Source organism: Macrobrachium nipponense, chromosome 13 (assembly GCF_015104395.2).
Source record: "Macrobrachium nipponense isolate FS-2020 chromosome 13, ASM1510439v2, whole genome shotgun sequence".
Classification (NCBI taxonomy): Eukaryota; Metazoa; Arthropoda; class Malacostraca; order Decapoda; family Palaemonidae; genus Macrobrachium; species Macrobrachium nipponense.
The window spans coordinates 60,143,861-60,168,860 of NC_087206.1; the positions used below are offsets into that span (position 1 = coordinate 60,143,861).

A 25,000-nucleotide genomic window follows, 5' to 3' on the forward strand; every position below is an offset into this window, starting at 1 on the left:
AGACTCAGAAGGAACAGCTATCTCATAGCAAAAGGAAAAACAAGCAAACAAATAAATAAGCAAACAAACTAAGCGAAGCTTCCAGGAGTTCTTGCTGTGTCAGATAATTATAAGAGGAATAAGTAACTAACTCTAATTAAACTGTAAAGGAAAACCTTAAGAATGTTGGTACTTAGCGGACATCAACTGCCTCAGCATATTGCCAGGTTTAGAACAATTCAATGTATGCATTTGCAGAAATCTAAAGGCAAAATGATTAAACAGATTTGATATGCCATGTCTTCAGAGAATCATTCATTGATGGAATTGAATCTGGTCTACAATAAATCATGAGAATGACTCCTGTTTCCATAAACTCGTCAAAAATTGAACAGGAAGCGAGGTTTACACAGGGGATTTGTTTCGAGATGTTCCAAAAATAATAATGCTCTGAAACGGTTCATAAGAGTTTCAGAGTCTGTATCTGACATTTCTGGAACTTCCTCCGGTTCTGCCAATACTATTGGTAAGATAGCCAAGGAAAAGAGCAATCCATACTTACTCTTGTCTCTATATTCCTCTATGAGTTCTTCCAGAGTAAAATGCATAGGCATATCACCCCCTTGTAGGACTTCCTTGTAGGTTGAATGATAAAGAGACAGGAAATGACGGAGCTTTGGTTTCCTCACGTCTCCGTTGACACTTGTACAAAGCAAGTAATTCAGATCACTTGCAGCAGAAGCTTCGCGACACATCTGAAGGTCTAACAACATAACTTCCACTGGATGACCTTCAGTGTTGTATCTGGAAATTTAGAACTTTAAAGCTTTAGAAAATCAGAAATGTTATTATCATTACAATGCTGTTGCTCATACTATTCTTTTTCTTAATCTCATTCTTTTCCGCCTGTTTTTGACATCGAATGATATCGGCAATAAAAGTTTAGCTTTAAATAAAAGAATGGCGGTGGCCGCCAACCAGTAGCTGCAAAGTTCACCTCGGTTAATAAAGCTCCTCCAAACCCCAAAAGAGCGATTATCACCACAACCCCCAAAAAGTTGTTCTCCCATTCGTGGCGAAACAAATCGGAATTATTGGCTTATAACTTTTGGTTATATTTCTTTTGAACTTATCTTAAACACACATGACTCACGATATTTTTCATTCGTTGATTGCTATGGTCGATATGAATAGTTCATTGGTAAAAAAATGCAATTCAAATTTCTCCTCAGAGATTTTACCTTTAATAAGTATGACAGTTTTAAAGATAAAGATTCTAGTTGTATAAATTCATGGGACCCTGATAGAAGGCAAATTCTAAACAATATCTATCGCACTGTACCACCTACTTCGACTTTTGAAAATATATACTTCAAACCTGTAAAAACCACCAAATAATTGATTCCACACTCTATCTATTGAATCGAATTGGTTCGTGTGGCATCTGACTTAAATTCCATAATAAATAAAAAAATTTAACTTTAGCAGTATAGATACTTCAAAGATATAGATAACAATTCTTTCAAAAACCCTCTGAAAGTCGGATGGATTGCCCAGTTACCAAGTTGTCAAATTTTTATTATTATCGCTATCAGTAATATTTACTATTATATTATTTTTTAAATTCCATCATTTGAAAGCTCTTTGTATGTAATTGTTATTATATTATTATTTTGTTCGTCTTCAATTCTTGCTTTTATGAGATCCCTGGCTACCTTCTTATTTAACTGCAAAAAATGTCTTTGGACATATTTTTCCAGTGCAACAACTCCTAAGGTAAAATGGAAAAAAATTTCATCAGACATTTACGTGGAGCTTTAAATACCTATTGGAAGGGTATATCAAACAAACTTAAATAAAATTTTTACGTTTCCTTTCTGACGACAGTTTAAACAATGTTCTTAGTAATCTAGGATCCAGATTCACACACTGCTGACTGTATCACTTTTCCAATCTATTCCAGATCTTTAGAACAGCAGTACCCTAAATTTGGGTTTGGTAGAAGTGGCTTAAGGATATTAATAGTCTGCATATTGCAAACAATTAAATATATACATTCTTATACCAACAATCATGCCATTTGTAAAGAGTGAAGCAATATAAGGTCCAAGAACATCATGCTGTTCACCATTAGCCATGACTTGATGTTAATTCACTTGAAAAACACTGGTAAAAACTCTATCTTTGATCACTTAAAACCTATAAATTAGGATGAGTATCTAGGCTCCTACACCTAAACACTTGAATTTTTTATGTCTTTGAATGAATAAAACTTAAGTCATCACCCACAAAATTTGAAAAGGAATTTTATCAATCATTATCTGCCGAAATCTAAAAAGGAAACTCGTTCAGCTCATGACTCGACTTCTTGCTTCCTTAAGTGTTATGCATAGTACCTATAAAGATGGGTAATTTGTGACTATAAATTGTAACAGGGAACTTTCAAACGTCCTATTAAAAAAAGTTTTTTCATTTGTAACTTATGCAGAGAATTCGCACAATTCAGTTACATTTTTCGTCTTTTTCGTGTCAATGACTTACTGAATAAACTGCGTTTAGTTAAAGAAAATTGTTTTATGGTGAAGAAAGAATGCTTACAGAAAAAGGAATACAGGGATTATTAGTTTTCAGTTTTAGCAACCCAAGTTTGTATATTCAGAGAACATGAAGGACCCTTTCTCTTCAGTCCATGAGAGCAAAAACTATACGAAGATTAAAAAGGTTGGGATTAGAGACTGTCCCCATAATGACTTTATTCTTCAGGCGATTCTTCTGCTGAAGAGAGTAACTACAAAAGGCGCAAAATTAATGTTTCATCATACGAGGGGGCAACAGGTCATAAATGAAAAACAAAAGCCATGTGTCATCCACTATTCTGAAGTCCCCAAAACAACACTAGTTTCATTCAACAATGGTAATTCTAACATATAGTAGCCTGATTTTTTTTTTATTGTTGCTGGCATTGTAAAGGGTGCGACAGATAGTAAGTAACGAAAGGATAATGTTCACGGGTTTGGATTGATTAGCAATGATGTTTTACTTACCTAAATAGAAGATTGTTGTTCCAGCAGTCTCCATGGCATATGCTTCTGAATCTTGTACTTTGTATTCCTGAAGATAAAACATTTTCAACTTCAGATTTGAAGGACTTCAGCCAACCAATGGCAGTTTCATAACCACCAATTCTATCTAACATCATTAAACGGTATCAACATTACTCTCCATACATGACACATATAATTCTTTGATATTTGGGGAGAAATTCAGAAGATCTTTTGATTAAAAATTCATATCTTGCTGCTGCAGATTCTCCTTCCAAAACCTTCTTTTGTCAGGAGATAAGATGCCACCCGTGCAGTCTGGCAAGCTCGGAAATGACGAGAGCAATGTGACAATTCATCCATCCTTTCCTCCTGTCAAACATTTTGAAACCTCTTGCTCTTAGATCTTCAAGATAAAGTGTTCCTTTCCTTCTTCTAAGGAACAAGGAAAACACTTAGCAAAACGAAGAGGCTTTTGGCCTGCAGACATCAGTGCTTCATTGCAACGCTGGCACAAGTTCTTCATAAAATTTACCCTCCTTTTCAAAGAAAAGTTGTGTATGGTCTTCGGAATCTGCAAAATTCCAATGAGGATTTAGTTTTACAACGTAAGTGACCTCACACTCTTCCTTATCATTCAAAGAATATTTGACCTCTACACTTGTTACTTCACAGGCATAGTTATCCCCTCGTTTGGTGAACTCAGCGACCTCCAGGATTTAAGACAGCCTGGATTCCCTTGTCTGCTATGAGAGCTTTCTTAACATATTTCCTCCGTAATGATACTCTTAGGGTCCGACACATTTGTTATTGAAAGTGGACACTGTAAAAAAATAAAAAAAAGGGAAAGGAAAGAAAATTACTTAGTAATAAATCACATGTAGTATATGTAATTTTTAATATCCTTTGTATTACCACTAATATTTTTTATATTACCTTTTAACTACATTTGAGTATGAAAGTATGGAATTACAGTTATGTTATTCCATTTTTTTTTTTCCCACCTTTTCTTTTTCAGTGAAAAATCTGATAATCAGGTTAGAAATATATCTCCAACCATTTGTGCTTCATCACTGTGACCCTATCTCTCTCATACAAGAAATCATCAATAATAGAGAAAGACCATGTTTATTTTAAACTGCCAACTACTTGAAATGATCCTATCAAAGCATATTTTCGAATGAAGAATATGAAGAATAATCACATCCTCTAAAGACGACTCCCCTTTTCTTGTGTATTAAATCGTGAGCAATACTAGGTACCTGAATACTTGATTTTTTTGGGTTTGTTATGGTTATGATGACATCTATTGCTAATAGCCTTAGTCCATGGTGTGTACTTCGGAGGCCAGGTACTACTTGGTATTACTTTAATCAAGGGAATAAGTGTGGAATATTACTTCCCTAATGAAGCTGGTGAGTCCAGTTTCTCTGAGGAAATGGGTAGCATTTTACTTTACTATCATGTTTTGCTTAACGCACCCCTATTGCTACTGTTTGTCCAGATTGTTTTTGAAATTTTTGTTTTTATAAAGGCATTTCCAGATGGTATTATTAAAATACAATAAAAGTTCATGCTATATATTCTAGGGATCTCTGGTAATTTACTGCAACAGAGTTCCTTAAAATTCAATCACTCTTTTTTAGCCTATTTGATTAATAACAGAACCAAGCTTTTATTAGATTTATATCTTTCTAATAACAAAAGCAATTTGCAAATTGTGGGGGGTCGGAAGAGACCTATTGTTAAGAATATTTCTTCGTTTCCCTCGTTGTGTTGTAATCGTATGGCCATATAAGAACTGAGTGGGGAGAAGACGCCAAAAAATGACTGCTAACTCATGTTACTGCCCGGCAGCCCAGTCTGAACAAAGAAAAGTACGCAGTCTTAAATCGGGTATAGTTCGTCCAGAGGGAACACCCATAGATACTGTAGCAGTACGAGCGGAAAAGCATCAGTTTCACGTCTCGGTGACGGAAGGCAAACTTCCTTGCAATCATGTTGCCAGCTGCACATAGTTTGCGACGTCTCTGTTCAATGTCTGCCGTATCTTTTAGATCGTCGATGATAATGTGACCCAAATACGAAAATTCGTGCACAAATTCCAGCCGATGGTTTCCGAGGAAAATTTGAGGTTCTGCAATATGCTTAAGCGATCTCGGGAGCAGCGACATGCACTGGGTCTTGGTTTCGTTGTAGATTATATAAAATTCCTCTGCATATTGGCGGCAAGTGTCGATGAGTCGCTGGAGACCTTGCACTGATGGGGAAATCAGAACCATATCGTCGGTGTAACAGAGGTTGTTTATAGTTGTTTCATTGACGGTGCATCGATTGGAGCGAGTTCCATGTGAGAAAGATTTCGTAATCAGCACAAAACCTAAAGAGAATGATGGCGGGTTCTAGATAAGGGTTAGGGGTATCATTATTATTACCTCCAATGATGATTTTTCTGACTCACGAGTCAGTTGGTCTGCAGTTCTCCTTTAAATCATATAAAATTTATTAGTTTTGAAGCATATATTCTTATTTCGTTAAGACATACACCTAGCTTATTTTCTTATTATTATTTCATCTTGGAATATAACTGATTAAACGTCCTGAAGAAGGTACCAACTTCGTTTTGTTTGAGAGAACAATTGAGGTATCGTAAAATATGCATCACTATTAAACAAATAATATATATATATATATATATATATATTATACTATATATATATACACTATATATATATAAATAAAGGTTTTTTTTTGCCACGAAGAAAAAAAATGAAAAAGCGAGATAGCCGAGTACTTTCGGTCCTATTCGGACCCTTTACTGAGGCAAACTCATTTTACAAAGAACACCATAGTCAAAAGAAGGCTTAATATACAAACTGACACTACCAGATTAGCCATAAGGGTCGATTTTCACTCTACAGAGAGGAGTCGCCATAGGCTAGCCACACCTTGAAGGATACCCGCAGTAAACAAGTGATTCTTGCCAGAAAAACAGTACATTTTGAAACAACACGGGAGCATATACAATTTAATATCATGAATTTTTACACAAATTTTCCCAACAAAAATTATTATTAATGAAAGAAAAACGAAAGAAAATATTATTATATATATATAATATATATATATATATATATATATATATGTATTATATATATATATATATATAATATATATATATATATATATATTATATATATTATATATATATATATATATATATTGAGCAAGAGAAAAGACGGAGAGAGAATATCGAACCGGAGAGAGAGAGAGAGATGAGAGAGAGAGAGAGAGAGAGAGAGAGAGAGAAATAATGACTATATACATGTGGGACTAATTAATGTTTTTCCATAATGTTTAATACTGACTGCACCAGATTATGGAAAAACATTATGGTGCAGTCAGTATTAAACTAATACCAAAAAATCCATTAACAATTGGGTCTTTCTTAAATATAAAGATCGATTGAGTCCTTCATTGACCTCAAATGTAGTATATAAATATACTGCCCAAAGTGTAACTCTGGGACTCTTACGTGGGATCTTACGAAGAGTTACTGAAGGTCAGAATCGATTCTCATCGTGGAATAAAAGTTTCCGAACGGGAAGTAGGCTCTCCAACCTGAACATTCAAATATCAGGAAACCATGCAAAAATCTGCAAAACACAAATCGAAAGAGACGATTTTTGCATTATAGGGCAAACACCAAACCCCCAAGAATTACCCATTTTAGATCATTACTCATTAAACAGCTAGTTCCCCAGTTGAATACCCAAACCTCCTCCATCCAACTGTACCTTAGTTAACGTGTCTCCTTTTTTTGTTGTCTCCTATCATTCAGTCTTTCTCTCTCTTAACTTAAGGTTGGTTGGAGGTTCCAGCTTTTAAATAATAATTTTCTGTAATTGTATATTTTAGTAAATTTTTAGTCTTTTTACGATTTTTTTTAATTTTTATTTTTTGTAAATTTAAGAATGTGTATAATATTATATTTTAATTAATTGACAGATTCCCCAGAAGATGTAATAAATGTTTATTATGAAACGTTGGAATAAAAAAACTATGTAGATTGTCCTGTTTCCTTCAGTCAACGCCTGATTTGATATATATACTATGTATATATATATATATATATATATCCATATATATTATAATATATATATATATATATATTGTAAGGTAGTTTGGTGTTTGATTCTTGAATATGTAACAGCCTTGTGTGACTTGTTGTTTTTCCCGCCCTCCTGTGTTTTTACTTTTGTTGGAGCGACGTGACGTTCGCCGCCCGCTCTTTTTTGAACTAGTTCGGACTTCGGATTAGCACAGCAGCGAGTCAGGTTCTGGCAGCTTTTTAACAGCATGGAGCATTTACTTGAGAATCAGGTATTGGCCGTTTCCATTAACGGTTTTGAAGGATGGTTGATGGCTTAACCTAGGTCATCTGTTTGGACTTTTTCACGTATTGCTGTTTCAACGTCTCCTCCCGTGATTCATCTGTGTTGGTGGCTGAGTTCCAGTTAACAGTTGTGGCTGTTGTTACGATGTCTTCACAGAGTTCGTCTGATTTGACTCATTCTTTTTGACAGCGGAGACAATTATGTTATATCAACGGAAACTGTATTGCCTGTGCTTCCCAGAGTAACTAGTGTACTTTTATTTATTGTTGCTTGCTGTATTGTTTATACGTATTTTATTTTATGCTCCGTGTTCATGTTTGTTTCCTTTAGTAACGTTGCTGTTTTTATAACATATATTATCTCTAATGTAATGGTGTTGAGCAGTGCATGGCTATGTAATGGTGTTGAGCAGTATGGCTCTTTGGAATGATGTTGAGCTGTGTATGGTTCTGTAACTGTACTTTTGAATTGTTTTTGCATTGCTATTTTGATTATGATTGTAATTTGTGTGGTCTTTCAAGACTTGTTTATTGATTTTGACTTCTGCTGTTTTCAGATTTATTTCATTATGTTAATATTTAATTGGATATTTTTGCTAAGCCCTGACTTAATTGTATATATTGTAACTTACTGTACTCATAAATAGGATTAAGGTCATTTTGTGGTTTTGCTCCACTCTCTTCCTTTGTTTGTCCAACTATTGTCAGTCATCCCAGTCCACCATTCCTTTATTTCTATTAAGATCCTGCAGGACCGAGTGTGGTCCATTACAACATATATGTATATATAATAGTATATATATATATATATATACATACATATATATACATATATATATATATATATATATATATATATATATGACTGGTAAAAATGTTAAATGTTATAACAGAATCCATCTAAAAAAAAGTAGCCCATACAAACACCTGAAAAGGGAGACAGCAGTCTCTGAAAGTTTAGTATTTTCTCCCTATATATTTTGTGTTTTTATGGGCTCCTTTTATTAGATATATATATATATATATATATATATATATATATATATATATATATATTATATATATATATATATGTGTGTGTGCTGTGTGTGCTGTGTGTGTGTGTGTGTGTGTGTAAGTGTTACATAATAAAAATATGGAATGTTATTTCCATTTATATAGAAAACTAAAACTATGATTAATTAAAAACAGTGACCCAAGAGGTCAACCAGATTGCTTGCAGGAATGTGATCAGACCAGATATGATAAAGTATGCTAAGATGACGTATACAATAAAGTAGGTTAATGATGACGTGCCATCACCTGTGGTCCTTCATTTGTTTGTTTTGAAAACATTAGTCCTAGCTTCCTGCTTGAGACAACTACCGCGACCTATAATTCAAACGGCCTACGTGATTTGTAATCTATGTCATCTGTGTGTATGTTCGTATGTTCGAGCTGCTGTCTGCTTCCTTTATGATTTGTAAACGAGATGGTAGTCAGAGTTGAATTAGCCATCATCATTGGCAGAAGCGATCAAGCCATCGTCATTAGAAGACCTGTACATCTTTATCTAAGCTTCATCATGTAGATTTGAATTAGCCTTCATCATTGGCAGACCTGTACAAATTTACTCTGACCTTCCATCAGTAATCTCAGGAAGAATAAAGTATTTTTTGTACTCAGTGTTTTCTACTAGAAACCTCACAATCAGAAGAGATCGAATGAAGTTATAAGCTATTTCATTCATGAGTTGATCACATCGATCAATCATAACCAAAGAATGATACTGAACTTCGTAAGTTATATAAAAAAAAAAAAAACAAGACACTACCAATGAGTATGGAACTGGATAACCCAACCGGACTTAGCGATAAAGATTTATCGCAAGTCTAACATGACCTCACAGGGCGCCTTATATTATATACAATGGCAACAGCCCTTTCATTCGGTCGGCAGCGACTTTCAGAAAAAACAAAACAAGAACTCCTTCAACGGTCTTTCCGAAGAATAACGAATTAATGTCATCATTGATCAAAGAAGGTCAGAACGACGACGGAAAGCTAAGAGATTCGCCAAGCAACTTAGTATCATTGTTTAGCGTAGTTGACTTCAAAAAAACAACTAAGAAACTCCTTCAACGTCGTCCGAAGAATAACGAAATCAATGGTTATCATATCAGAAGGTCAACCAAACGACGAAAGCGAGGATTCGTTCAAGCAACTTAGGTATCCATCGTTTTATGTGAGCGGACTTTCCCAGTGTACAAACAACAGAACTCTTTCAACATCTTCCGTAAGAATTAAGCGAATAATGCTAATCATAATCAGAAGTCAACGACGTACCCCGTGAAAGCAAGAGATTCGCCAAGCAACTTAGTATATCATCGTTTTAGTTGAGCGATTTCAGCAGTGCAATAAAACTTCAAGAAACAAACCTGAACGTGTCTTACTTCCGTACGGCAACGCCAAGCTTCGGTCTCTCATTAGAATCATTCAAGGAAAACATCGTTTATTGAGCGTTTTCCAGCACTTCAAGGAAACAAATCCGAACGCGTCTGCGTCATCGGATCTTCAAGGAATCGGAAATCATCAAACAGAAAACGAAACAACGGCCACGGGGGCAAACTCAAACCAAACCCAAGGTCATCGGCTAAACAAGAAGAAGGAAGGGCCAAGGCCGCGTGTAGTTTATCGGAACCACCGTGACTCCCCACAAAATCAAGCTAAGTACAATCTTTTTATTCAATTTGGAGGTAACCTGAGGTGTTTTCCTTTGCAGGTCGAATTTTTAGTTTTATTCCCTGTGGCCTGAAGTTAACGAGGGGGGGGGGGGGGGGGGGGGGGGGGGGGGGGGGGGGTGACATTCTTAATCTTACTTTTTTTACAAAGAAATTATCTACGATTCATGTTGAGATTTTGCTACCTGCGAGTTTGATCGTCTTTTTGTTTCCAGAAGTTCTCCTGAAAATCATAATCATAGTTACTGTGGTTAATTTTATCAATTTTGGGCGATTATTAACTTCTTTATTGGTTAACAAATCATTATTAAACAGTTGGAAATATGGCGTTTACGCCATGTGGAACGTCTGTATTTAGACAGATGGCAAATGGATGGTTAGGGTAGTTAGGCAACCGTAGTGATAAGAAAACCACACCAAAACAAGTTTGGAACACCCGCTACAAATTAGGATAAAATTAGAGGCTTAAAACCACTATTTCGGCGGGTCATGACAAGTAAATGGCTCCTTTGCAAAGGTCCCGATCGCAGTTTCAGCCTTTAGTTATGTTGTAAAAAAAGCGAATCCCTATGACCAACTTAAAACTTTAACTTAAAAAATACGGCTGGATTTCAAGGAATAAAAAACGTATCTGTAAAATCTTTTCATTAGGTTAACATACTTAAAATTCAGATTCAAACAAATTAAACCAAAAAAATTGAACGTAAAAAATCTTTAAATGCGCTTTGTACCTGGATCTCCACAATATTTCAAATTCTAGCAAACAAAATGAAGAAGTAACAAAAGCAAAAAGTAAGTACAAATAGTTAATATTGAACGCAGTAGAGATAAACTGTTTTAATAGGTTAACCTCTCAATTCATGATACTCCAAGTCATCATACGTTTCATTGCCATTTATACGTAAACTAGCAAAGCAAGCCAAATAATGTTAAAAACACACAATACGTTGAGAGATGGTAATAAAGAGAAGAATCCTAATTATTATAAAAAAGAAATAGGTAAAAACAGTAGCCCATAAAAAATCCAGAAAACAAACAAATCGTTGCTTTAAGCAAAACTTGGTTACTGTGGGTCATCTAAGTCAAACGCGGTTCAGGGTCAGGTCAAATCTGCCAGAGGTCATGTTGAAAGCAAAGCACATTCCACGCAATAAGCGACTCTAGCATGAGCGAGGAACGAGAACGATGGTTGGAATCATTCAATGCCACCCAATACCGTTTTGAATTTAAAAGGAATTTTTCCTATGAACTCATACGACCGTATCATAACTAATTCAGAAGCAGGTTCTCGTAATTTTAAATACAATAAAAGAATTTAATCGTATTGTAGCGTAACGCAGGGGACTCAGCAGTGGCGGATAAAGCGAGCACTTACAGATACCTTCGATAGTATTAATAATAATAAAAAAAAAGCCATTGATCTGTATCCTAGGTTAATTGCAAAAGATTATCCATCTATTGGGTATACAAAATATTATCTTACCACCTTGCCCAAAATAAGGCGGGTCTTTATCAAATAAATGGAATATTCTATAAAACCTTCTTAACTAAAATTAATTAAAATCCCGTTTCTTTTGAACAAAAAGGAAAAAGGACAGTTAATCAAATAACTAATTATTATTAGAAGAACCAATTCATTTGTCTCATAAAATCGTAACATTGTTCAAAGCCGGACCTAACCAGAATTCTCCCACAGCCGCAGTCGCAGTATTGCACGCAAAAAATCTCGAGACACATGCACCCTCGAAAATGTCTTAAGTGCTGTGTAAGAAGAAACTTTGTGGGATGCTGAAATTTTAATTCCTTTCCCGACACTCTGAAATATTAATGATTTCAGCAAAACCAGAAAAGGCCCTAGGACAACGGTTTGACTCGCAGCAACAAAGTTTAAATCTAGTGATCCACAAAACCTTTACAATATCAAATATTCGCATCTTTTCATGTTGCTAAATTTTTAAATTAAGCCCAACCCAGTCGTAGATGAATCTCTCTTATACTCTTATCTTAAAGTAATATCCGTAAAGTCATTCAAGCAGAGGTGGATTCAGCCCAGAAATTTTTTTTTTTATCTTTTAATACTGTAATACCAGGATGTTTCTTCCACTAGCGAGTTGATCTCGGGGAAATGGGAAAACAGGATGTCAGCGAACACATAATTTAAACGGTTTCTAAGGACAAACATAAAGATATATACTTTTCCTTCGAATAGACTCCCAATGAATATAAATTTCCAAAATAGAGATAAATGACGAAGTTGAAAAAATGTTTAGGGTAAGAGGAGGCAATTAGGAAATCAAATAGACCCATATAATTTTTTCCCCTCAAACGTCATTGCCAAAAAAGTGATCGGACTTGGCGTAATCTGCGTTAGAGATTTCTTGTCGCCTTTAACAAAAAAGGAAAACCGATTCCCGATCGGTTTTATTTCCGACAAGTGCCATGTTACCGACATATCTTTTATCTGTTTGTTAGGTCAGAAATTAAATTTCTTCACCAAACTTGGAACTTAACTTAAAGGCCTTTCACCCAGATAACCATTAGCCTATGTGAGTGGTACCTCATTACACCGTTTTCAGCACCAACTCAGGGGAAACATTGTCAATTTTTACGTATGCCTCCCGGATTTACGATTGCGCCGGATACCCAATTAATGTAAGATAGTTTGTTTTGGAGACTTTAGGAGGTGAACCCTACATGCCTATATGGTTCGGTCTTGTTAATCTTTTACTAAATACCTTAGGCAAGTTACAATTCACATAAACTAGAGCTAGTGCTACAGAGACTAAGACCAAATAATCTCCAGAGTAAAATATCTAATGTGAGTTTTAAAAAACCGACAACATGTTTATTTTTACAATTTTTATTGTGTATTACATTCAAGGTACCTAAGTTAGGTCCATGGTAAGGTGTTGGCTATTTCTAACTTCCAACATTCCAGTGGTTACCTATTAACCTAAAGGAAAGGGGGGATTACAGCACTTTATTTTGCGCTGTAGTGGGTATTAACAAATCGTATGTAAAGTAAATTATGTAAACTCTATTCAAATTCATGACAGAGCTCCTTTAATCAGATTCTTACGAAGAAGGGCGATAGGATTTAATTATGGTCTTGAAAAGCATCAAACAGGTGTTCGCGAGATCTTAAAAATTGTAATTATGCAGTTCACCTATCTTAAAAATCCCTGATTTAAATAAGGAACTTTTTTTTATTTTGCAACAGAACGCCTCAGGACCAAGGTGGGTAAGAGGGGTACTAACTTCAGCAATATGATAAACAGTTCCTTTCCTATATAGCTTTTTATTCACGTAAAACTAAAGCCCTTCTGGAAGTAAAATAAAAATGCAATTAATAGGCAAAGGAAGGGCCCTAGGTATCGTTAAAACTCACTAGCTTACATATTTAAGTCATAATCTTACGGCTATCCTGATAAAGTCCTTTAACTGACCATAAGTCCCTTATCGAGGTTTTTTCAAAGCTTTAATCACCAGTCCCAAAGGGAACTCTGGGTTGACATATGATCATGCAGGTCTTTGGAGCCAAGGTTCAAGTAATCTACCTGGTGGGAAAGCAAAGAATCATAGCTGAACGCATTATCCCGCAAATCCCAGCACCATACTGCAAAGAAAAAAAAAAACAAAAAAACCATTAATTTTGGACTAAAAGAAATAGAAAACATCCGTGCCATAATTGTTAAAAACCGTATCATAAACAAGATAAATTCATTTAACCCAAAGAGATCGTGAACATTCAATACCTGGGTTGGAGCGCTGAACTGTTTTACAAAAACTGAACCAAAACAAGGGTCCGAAGCAGCAACAACAACCAAAACAATAAACACTTTTGAACGAAAACAAGGGTCAAGCAGGCTAAGCAAAAACCAATTAAAAACACTATTCGAACGGAAAACAAACCCTAAAGCAAAAGTATATTTAAACGTATGGTGTTATCAGAATTATGTAATCAAATGTTAATACTATATGCTAGGTCTCCGTGACGAGGAAAAACCCGAAGAAACACAGCAGGTGGACTAACGACCAAGGGCCAGGTGAGTAATAATAATCTCTTTCATACCAATCGTCCTAAAACCTGGTTTGGGCAATTCCCCGGTTCAAAAAGCCAGGATTCTTTATTATGTCACAGGAAAGCCAAATCACCTGTTTTACTGGCCTACAATGCTTTACAAATGGCATGTTTATTATGTCACAGAAGGCCAAAAATCACTGGTTTTTCACTGGCCTTACAATGCTACAGATATTAAAAAAGCCAACATAACTAATTTGTAACCACGTGTTTCATGGAAAACAAGGGACACACTAAGACACCCATGTCAGTTTAAGGGCCATCATCGACCGAGCCAAATCAATCCTTTGAAAGAATACACTTTAGAATTTATTAACAAAAGAGGTTATGAGTTCTGACAGAACGGAGGAAAATAAAACACTTCTTAGTGGGTTAATTAGTTCCCTTGACACTGTTATTATAGAATTAATAGCACTAAAAAACAAAACACCGCAATTGGAGATATGCGCTAGGAATATTTATGAGTGCTACAAATCAGTAAACATGGGATTTCAACCACATGGATAATTCTCTGGGAACATCGGGTGGTGGTAAATCCAATAATAATCTCCATTTAACTGCGTTGTGTTGCAACTTCCTTTCCATTAAGGAAAACCAATTTAAACTATATTTTTATCACCCCAGAGTCAATAGGTTATTTGGTTGAACGGATAAATAAGAAAGTGTTCATTGTCTTACGAGCTTACACGTTTTGATATTGGATACCTGAACTGGTATTATTGAGCGGTTCTGTACACTGCTTTTAAAAATACCTTTATCATTTCATATCTTGTTATCTTAATAGAATTGATAATCGCCAAGTAGCCTTATACGGCACACCGCTAGGACAATTTCCACATATTCAAGCCAACCATTAATTTATCAAATATAAAAAATAAATAAATAAATAAAAAGAATAAATAAATAGATAAATAAATAAATAGTATGGATACAAGTGGAGCCAATATAATACACTCCGTAAGAAGTTGGAAGGGTTACAAATTATAATAAAAAAGGAATCACGATAAAATCAATAAGCAAAACGTAACCGTAGGTTAATAAAATATCCATATATATATATGCGTAAAGATTTGAACACTTTAGTTTAGTAGTCCATTCAGTATTCTAGGGATATTAATGACAAATAAGCTAACAGTTCAAACACATATCAAAACCTACTAGCATATTGTCTGTCCCGTTGATTTATGTTCGTAGTCAATGAAAAAAAAAAAATGAATAAATAAAAGAGATTTTAAAGTCGGGAAGTCTAGAAGTGAAAATGTATATCTATGCAAATAATCTTATATGGATCTTACTGGGTAAATAGTATATATAAAATTTGTATGGAAACCCTTTTCATTAGTTTGAATAAGGAATATCTAATTTAACATAATTACATTTATTTTACAATCATGCAGATTTCCAACATGAAACTAATATATTGTTCAATTTTGGTACTGTTTTTTTCAGACATTCTTCTCATGTGGGTGGAGTATTAAAAAAAAATACATGGCTATCATTTGAAAATACTAAAGTCGTATTTATTACAGCAAGTAACGTAACTCTAAAGCTGGCTGAGAGCAATCTCCTGCCAGGTGATGACATCAGTCCTGAAGGTGCCTGGCATGTTTGCCGAATCATCATTGTTCCTTTCAACCCCAATAATCTGCTAGCACAGGCTTCATCTGTAGTGTGTGTTGTTTCGTGTTTGCAAAAAACAAGCCAACTGGAGAGGAATGCTTAGTACGAACTTCTCATGGGCAAGGCAGGTCGTTAGGTAAAAGTGTCTATCCGTGTGTGCAATGCAACTTTAGTTAAGGAATTGCAATCGTTTTAAAATTAATGAACAAAATAAGCAAATAGAATTTCTATAACATCAAAATGAATTAATTTTTTCTGAACCTCATAGACAATTAGTCAATAAATCAGCCTATGACATTGGTAAACGGACATTTAGAAGTATCAGGTCATGGATATGAAAAATTTACTTGGAACATTAGCCTATTACAATTCAAGTAAATCACATTCATGGGAAAATATCACATTTTCTTGAAAAACCCAAAGTTTATATAGAAATTATTTACATAGTGGGTTCTTTCATAGCATCTCCTGCCAAAAAATTAACCTCAGAGGATGCGCGCGAGAAAATTGAATATGAAACTTTTGTAAGGGGCACATAGGATCAAATTTTATCACAGCTTAATTTCAGTAAGCATAGGGAAATACAGAATCATGATTAATATTCTTTGACTCATATGTTGCCTGGCAATCTTATAAATAGCTCCGTTTCACACTTCTTTGTCTAGTAACTTACTACCAGTAATATCGAATTTTCTTTGGGATTCGTATTGATATCTGTTTATTTTTTATAATTATGGATATTTTTACGGTCATCATAGACCTGGATAGGTTCACTCATTGTTATAATGCCATGGATAAAAAAGTTTGTATCAGCGAATTCATGTGGGTTAAGTCTGGTTCTTAATGGCTTTCTCCCTCCCGTATTGGATGTTGTCTGAATTTACTTTGCCTTGTGACAAGTATAATTTCACTTACAGGCTGATTAACAGAACCTGGTTACAAGTACCCTGCAGTACGAGAGTTTCACATCGCATGCCTGGACAGATCTACAACTCCCAAAACCTGTTCGTCGCTACGGACGACTGCAGTGAAGTAAACAACCGCCTACAATGTGAAGGGAATAAGCACCATCATAAGTGAACAAGCTTATTTCGTAGACTTCTTGGACCGACACCCATATCCCGTCGTTAATCTCGTTTTTAATGCGGAATGCTCCGGCGGAATTGACTAAAAAGGGACATCCTTCCGACAATTATGACCAAGAGGATATTCAACTCTACGTTTGCTGGCGAAGGACTCGTGCTGGGGATGATTTTATTCATCGCGAACGTATTCGTATGGCATAGGATGCAGAGGACAAGTATGAGCGCAAAATAGAACGTTGGACCCTGCCCAGGCAATTCCCCTTGTTTTTAACCATTTGGAATTGGCCATTTCATTTGGCTATAGGTGGTTGTCTGAAACTGTGTAATGGACGAAAACACTAGTTAAATGTGTAGTAGATGTATCCTTGGTCATGTATCTCATATATAAAGTATCAGTAAAGAATCAGTATCACGATCATATATCTAAGCATGCTTTATTTGAAGAATATAGAAGTTAATCAATGAATCGAAATATATCTGTATGTGTACACACTAGGAATCTATTTAAAGTGCACCTAGATTAATCACTTAGATTAGTCGTTTATGTGAATCAGTTGTATTAAGTGCACATATATTGATCATAATTATATGAATCCATATACATATGTATAAATAAATCAGGTAGCCTATAATCAATCTGTTACCTTTTATCTTACCAATAACTGCAGTTATACATGAGTTAGTATATGGGTCAACGAATCAGCTAGCATAAAAATTAATAAATCATTTAAGAGATGATTTTTATCACTTCATATATGATTTTTATCAGTTAAAATATTATTTTTATCATGTTAATCTTTATTCTATGCAATTATCAGAGTACATTAGTATTTTCTGTAGCATATGTATCTTAATGAGATGAAGTGAAAAACTTTATCAGTATATATCACGTGATCACTATTATTTACGAATATCATCATATGCATATGTCTTATATCTTATTACTTGAATCTATATTTGTGTACACCATGAATTTTTTTTTCTTATAAGTATTTTCTATATATCTATATATATTCACATAGTGTCTGTATCACACTCCTATAAGTCAAATGCAAGTCAAGCTTGAGTAATATTCAGTGTTTGGTTTTGTAGCCGACCGAGCTTTTATGTAAGAGTTACATAAGAAAAATATGTAATGTTATTCCATATATATATAAAACTAAAACTATGATTAATTAAAAACAGTGACCCAAGAGGTCAACCAGATTGCTTGCAGGAATGTGATCAGACCAGATACGATAAAGTATGCTAAGATGACGTATACAATAAAGTAGGCTAAGATGACGTGCCGTCACCTGTGGTCCTTCATTTGTTTTGAAAACATTAGTCCAAGCTTCCTGCTTGAGACAACTACCGCGACCTATAATTCAAACGGCCTACGTGATTTGTAATCTAGTCCATCTGTGTGTATGTTCGTATGTTCGAGCTACTGTCTGCTTCCTTTATGATTTGTAAATGAGATGGTAGTCAGAGTTGAATTAGCCATCATCATTGGCAGAAGCGATCTAGCCATCGTCATTAGAAGACCTGTACATCTTTATATAAGCTTCATCATGTAGATTTGAATTAGCCATCATCATTGGCAGACCTGTACAAATTTCCTCTGATCTTCAAAATGTAATCTCAGAGAATATAAGTATTTTTTGTACTCAGTGTTTTCTACTAGAACCTCACATCAGAAAGAGATCGAATGAAGTTATAACTATCATCATGAGTTTAACACATCGTCATCATAACCAAAGAAGATACCGACTTCGTAAGTTATAAAAAAAAAACCCAAGACACTCCAATGAGTACAGAAGTGCATAACCAACCGACTTAGCATAAGATTATCGCAAGTCTAACATAACCTCACAGGGCGCCTTATTATACAAGGCAACAGCCCTTTCATATGTATGTATGTATGTATGTATGTATTGTAATGGGCTACACTCGGTCCTACAGGATCTTAAAAGAAAAAAAAAGTATTTGTTGTAATGGACCACAGGCGTATTTCATCTTGTGTCTCTGCGGCATTGAAAGAATAGTAGTGGGTTGCTCTTAATTGCAATACATTGGAATATGCGGTACAATATGTTTCAATTTTGTATGCGAGAGTGAGGAGAGGGGCTGCTGATTGATCATGCTAGTATCAGCATTTGCTAACCAGCAAAGGTTCGTGTTTCATTTTCTTTCTCACTTGCTTCTTCCTGTTTTCTGTCGACCAGCTCTTGACCTTGTAACAGTTGCTAACAGCTGATAACCTTGGCCTTCAAAAGTGAAAGAGTAGATTTCCTCCCATAGAGTCGAGGGATATTTACTGGGGAATTATGTGGTGTTGGGAATTGGTGTATGCAATTTATTTTATTGGTGAATGATACATTATTACTTTTGTGTTGGTGGTTTGTGTGGGGATGTTATCGAGGTCGGAACGAATCCTGAATTATAAGAGTCCCTCTAAAGAAGACAAAATGGCTGAAGCAAGTAACAGTCAAACTTTGGTGCATAAGATAACTAACATAAATGGAGGAGTCAGCCCTTTTCGAGGCATTGTTGATGGCGTCCTGTCCCAACCAGTGCAAATTTTTATTGAGGGAGTGAATAACTACTTAAACGCCAAGGGAATTAAAAATAATGCAGAGGCTTTCACAGATGCAAAAGCCTTGTTAGATTTCAATAAAGGGGATTTGTCATTTAGACGTCGTAGTTTCCAATACACAAAATGCCGGTCATGGACCGAATTTCAACCATTTCTGTGGACAGCCTATGGAACAAAGGAACTTTACAAGATTAGGAAAGGTAATAAAAATCTTACTGAGTATTGCTCAAAACTTTTTGACTCAGCGGGAGAATGGATACAAAAATTGAAAAATTCCACATGAGTAAATGGAGACAAAATCACACTTAATAACAATTTACAGAAAACATTTTTCCATGCTTCTACACGAAGTCCCAGACGCCATTGTAGATAGCTTTGATGCAAAGATTGAACATACATCACATGAGGAACTGATTTACTCCCAAATTCAGGAACACATGCACAAATGTTCCACAGTGGATAGTACATTTTTTAATGTGACCGGTCCAAGAAATACAATACAAAGAGACTCAGATTTTCCTTCTCCCCGTTTGTGTGCAAAAGTGGAATATAAGAGAGGATCGATGGATCAAGGGCAACAGCAGTTTTCGTTGCTTCAATTGTAATAAACCAGGGCAAACAAAGAAAGTAGGTAGAGTCAAATATTGTGGAATATGCAAAACTGCAGATCACTTTTGGCATTCTTGTCCGTCAGAAACATAAAGATGCAAGGCCCACACCTCAGAAATTCGAGAGTTACAATATGAGAACTTCCCAGGCTAGTTACTCAAAGGGTCAGAGAGATCGGAGAAATTTTTGGAAGGCCGATCAACATAAAGGGTCCAGATGATTTGTACATGCCTTTGTGGTCTCGTGGAGGACACCCCAGAGCCCAGGCCGATAGTAAATGGAACAGTGGAGGATGTGAAGATCCCAATTTTTATTGATACAGGATCTTCATTGAATTTAATGGACCATGATCTATATCAGTCCATGTTCTCCCAATACCCTTTGAAACCCTCAACAGAGACGGTGCAAGCCCATAGGTTGAATATCTTGGGTTTCATAGGAATACGATTTGCTCTGGGTGATAGAGTACTGATAGAACCAATTTTGGTGATAAAAGGGGTTGCATTGGGCAACAGACTTTTGCTGGGCCATCCTGCATGTAGGAGACACAGGGTATCGGTCCATACAGGTGTTAGTGGCATAACGGTTTGGATACCGGGTGTTTTTATTCCACATGCAGTTATAAGTGAAACTGAGGATATAGAGATTAACATGGGGAATACTGGCAGCGGTGTCGGTTATGATGGGGATACAGCGGTGAAAATGGTGGTTATGATGGGAATATCAGTGATAATGGTGCTTATAATAGGGGCACTGGTGACAATTTTGGAGGTATTAACAGTAGGAATATGAGAAATAACAATGGTGATTCTGATATTGGGGTTATGGTGGATGGAGTAAGGGATACTGGTATAAATAAGGGTGATATTTGTGGGGATGTGGAATAGGAAAGTACTAACCACATATGTAAAGGTGTTTTATCAGAGGATGTTATCTTAAATCCAGGTACAAAGACCATGGTGAAAGTCAGACTAAGGGAAGTGAAAAAGCCCAAAGAGCATAATTGACGGTAGCCAGAAACTAAGAGGGGTTATTAGCACCGTATCGGTGAACAGAGTATCAAATACTGGTGTTACGTAGGTGGAATTATTGAACTGTAATGATACAGTTAGGAAATATCAGAAGAACACATATGTGGTACACTCCAAGATTGGAAAATTATAGAGGTGCAGTGGCTACTGTAGAGGAGAAAACTGAATTTTCAGAGGCAGAAATGGAATCAAGAAAGAAAATGTTTAACGAACATTTTGCTAATGCAGACTACAAAGAGCATATAGAAGCGGTAAGCGAACTTTTGGCGGAATTAGGGGATACTGTAGGCCTACAAGGGGATAAGTTAGGACTAACTAATGTGTTAAAACATAAGGTGAATCTAGAGGAAGGTACGAAACCCATTTTTATTCCTGCATACTGTATACCTTTCAAAATCAGAGAACAGGTAGAGAAAGAGGTCAGTAAATGGGAAGAGGAAGGAATTATTAGACCTAGTGCATCCCCATACTACTTTTATCTGTTGGCAGTGCCTAAGAAGGATGGATCCGTCCGAGTATGCGTCGATTTTAGACGTTTAAACGAGAGAACAATTCCTGATAGTTATCCAGTCACGTGTATACCAGACCTTTTCATGGAAATTGGGGGACAATATTTATAGTTCAATTGATTTAGCGCAGGGTTTTTTGCAGGTTCCTCTTAGCGAAAATATCAAGAGATATACTACTTTTTCAGTGCCCAACGGACATTTTGAATTTACGTGGATGCCTTTTGGTTTGTCAGGTAGTCCTATGACTTTTACGAGGTTAGTAAACACAGTTTTGCATGGGCTACTGGGTGAAAATGTCTTTGTGTACATGGATGATATATTGATTGCAACAGACTCAATCGACCATCACATGGAAGCGCTTAAGGAAGTACTTAGGAGTCTTAGGTTAGCAAGATTAAAAATTAAGTAGGCTACGTGTTCCTTCTTAAAGAAGCAAATCACACATTTGGGTCATGTCAAATCTAAAGAGGGAATTAGATTAAATGACGATAAAGTCAAGGCAATTGCAGATTTTCCTGTTCCTAAGACAAAGAAGCAAATTAGGTCATTCCTGGGGATGGCGTCGTTCTTTCGCAGATTTGTGAAAGGGTTTTCTAACATAGCAGCTCCTTTAACAGATGTGTTGCGGAAAGACATTGAATTTTATTGGGGAGATCCGCAACAAGTAGCTTTTCAGAAAGTTAAGGACACATTAATGAACCCCCTAGTTCTGAAACCTTTTTCAGGTTTAGAATTAGAAGGTACTCTGTTGGTCAGGAAAATTAAATATAAATTAAATATTAAATATAAATATAACTAGTAAAAATAGAGGAGACACAACACAGATCGTGATTCCGAAAGCCCTAATTCCAGTAATTTAAGATATAGTACATTACAAGTTTGGTAGTCCACATTTGGGGGTAGAAAAAACGTATAATGAGATGCATAATAAGTATATTTGGAAAAATATGTGGACAAATGTGGAAATCTTTGTGAAAAAGTGTACAGTGTGCAATGCATGCAAACCCGCAAGGGTAACTAGCAAATTAGGGTCATATTCGATACCAAGTAAACCTTTTCAGAGAATACATATGGATATCTTTGGAAATTTTTGTGAATCGAGATACGCCGATAAGTATTTATTAGTAATAATAGATGAACTAATGAAGGCAGTAGGAATTTTTCCACTTAAGCATAAAACGGCCCAAGAAGTAGCTGCAGCATTTTTCAAAAGGGTCATCTTCAGATATGGCCCACTCGAGGTTTTGTTGACCAACAGTGGTAGAGAATTTGTAAACAGGACCTTAGAGTGTTTAGCAGAAGTCATGGGGATCCAGAAAGTAACCATTATTCCATACAGACCTGAAGCTAATGGATTATGTGAACGAGCAAACAGGAAAGTGCTCGAAGCTCTCAGGAAGACTATAGGAGGAAATGATAGAAGCTGAGATAGATATATAGATATAGTTAGTCATAACATTAATACTATGGTCTGTGATTCCATTAAAATGTCTCCATTTGAAACACTGTTTGGTTGCCAAGCTCGAGGCACATTTGATTTGTTACCTATATCTCATCATGGAGAAGGTACAGATGAGGCATTAATTTCCACAGCCAAGGAGAGACAGGCTTGTCTCAGCCGTAATCTCGAGGCCACGACCTGAGAAATGGTCGAAAGAAGAAACGAGAAATCATTAGATGTTGAAATTGCTATTGGAGATAATGTATTCCAAAAAATCAATGTGCGAAATGAGCTAAATTACAAGTTAGGTCCAAAGTTTGAGGGTCCTTTTAGAGTTATTGAAGAAAAGAAAGGCAACAGATTTGTATTCTTAGATGAAAAGACAGGTCGGTCGAAATTGACACATCAAAGATGAAGAAGACGAGAAATGAGAAAAAGGTGACACTGCGCAGATGCATTTTTTTCTAGATTTTACAAATGGATGACGAAATGGGATTAAATCAGTCTTAAGTAACATTTTTTTCTTTCAATCTTTTACTATTTTCTTATTGTGCGCAACTTCAGCGATTTGGTGTAAAAGCTGGGGTAATGGTTGTAATAACGGAATGATGGGGTGGAAAATGTGGGAAAATACCGTGGAATTGAGAAATATTATAAGGAATCTTTTCTGGTGATGACTTGGTGACACCTGGTGGTGATTTTTGGTGATTTGGTGATACCTGGTGGTAATTTTTGGTGATTTGGTGATCCATGCCGCTGATGTTTGGTGATTTGGTGATTCCTGGTGGTGTTGATTTTTTTGGACGATTTTTGGTGATTATTTTGGTGGCAAATTTTCGTGGCTATGATTTTTGGTGGTGATCTGTGGTTTTATGAGCCACTGGGGTGGTGACTGTGGTTCTTTGTGGCACTATGGCTTTTGGAGGTGGTGCATTGTGGTTTTATGGTTTCCCTGGTAAGGTGATGTATTCTATGAGGTTATATTCACCAGTGGTTATATGGCGGTATATAGTATGTTGTGGATAATTTGTGGATTGTGGTTTTCTGAGGATTATATCCAGACGAGGCGATTTCTTGAGTGTTATATACAGGTGGCGGTATCACAAATTGTTTACTTTGAGGTATTTTTAGCTTAGGATTCAGCCTGAGCTGGTGTATTTTATATTGGTGGTTATATAATGGGTTTCGAGAATTTTTAGGTATCTGTGTGTAACAATAAGGATTTCTTGACGACATTTTTGAGGTTATGTAGTCACAATGAGGGTTTCTTTAGGACATTTTTTGTGGTCATGTGGTATCAGTGAGGATTTCTGGAGGATTTTGAGGACATTTAATGTGGTTATGAGGTGTCAGTGTGGATTTATTGAGGGTTCCCCAGGAAGATTAATGAGGATTTGGGGATAATTTGAAATTAATGGTGATTTCGGGATCTACGAAGATAACTAGACCGGGCAATGATGTTGATTGAGTATGTGTTGAATAAACAGGTTGTTTATTGCTGACAATGTTGTGGTGAATCGCATGAGACCGTTGTTGATATTTTCTTTGGAGTTGATCACTCAGAGGTTTACACTGCTTTCAGGAATTCTAGGTAATGATATTCCATTGTGAGGAATTTTAAGGGGTTATTCGGGAAATGATACTGATATGTGGCGGCGATAATTTATGTGGGTGATACAAACTACATTGGGTATTGTGATAAAAGAGTTGCATTATTAATTATTTGTAAGGGGAAACTTGTAATCGGAATTAAGTGGTTTTAATGGTATCTTTACGTAGACTTTCGGTTGTAGAGTGGGGGTGGGATTTATCTTTACATACGTAAGATAGAAATAAGAGTCAACATTATATTTGATGGAGGTTCGTTGTATAAACATGGGGTTTTGTTGGTGTAATTGTCAGATAAGGGAT

The 25,000-nt window shown here is 35.8% G+C and overlaps 1 protein-coding gene and 1 pseudogene across 5 annotated transcripts in view; both read right to left on the bottom strand.

The window, feature by feature from the left end:
* The window catches only part of LOC135225818 (uncharacterized), a 160,694-nt gene that overhangs the window by 40,562 nt on the left and 95,132 nt on the right, over nucleotides 1-25,000 (bottom strand). The gene's annotated exons all lie outside the window — the stretch shown is intronic.
* Nucleotides 257-21,066, bottom strand: LOC135225538 (uncharacterized; annotated as a pseudogene).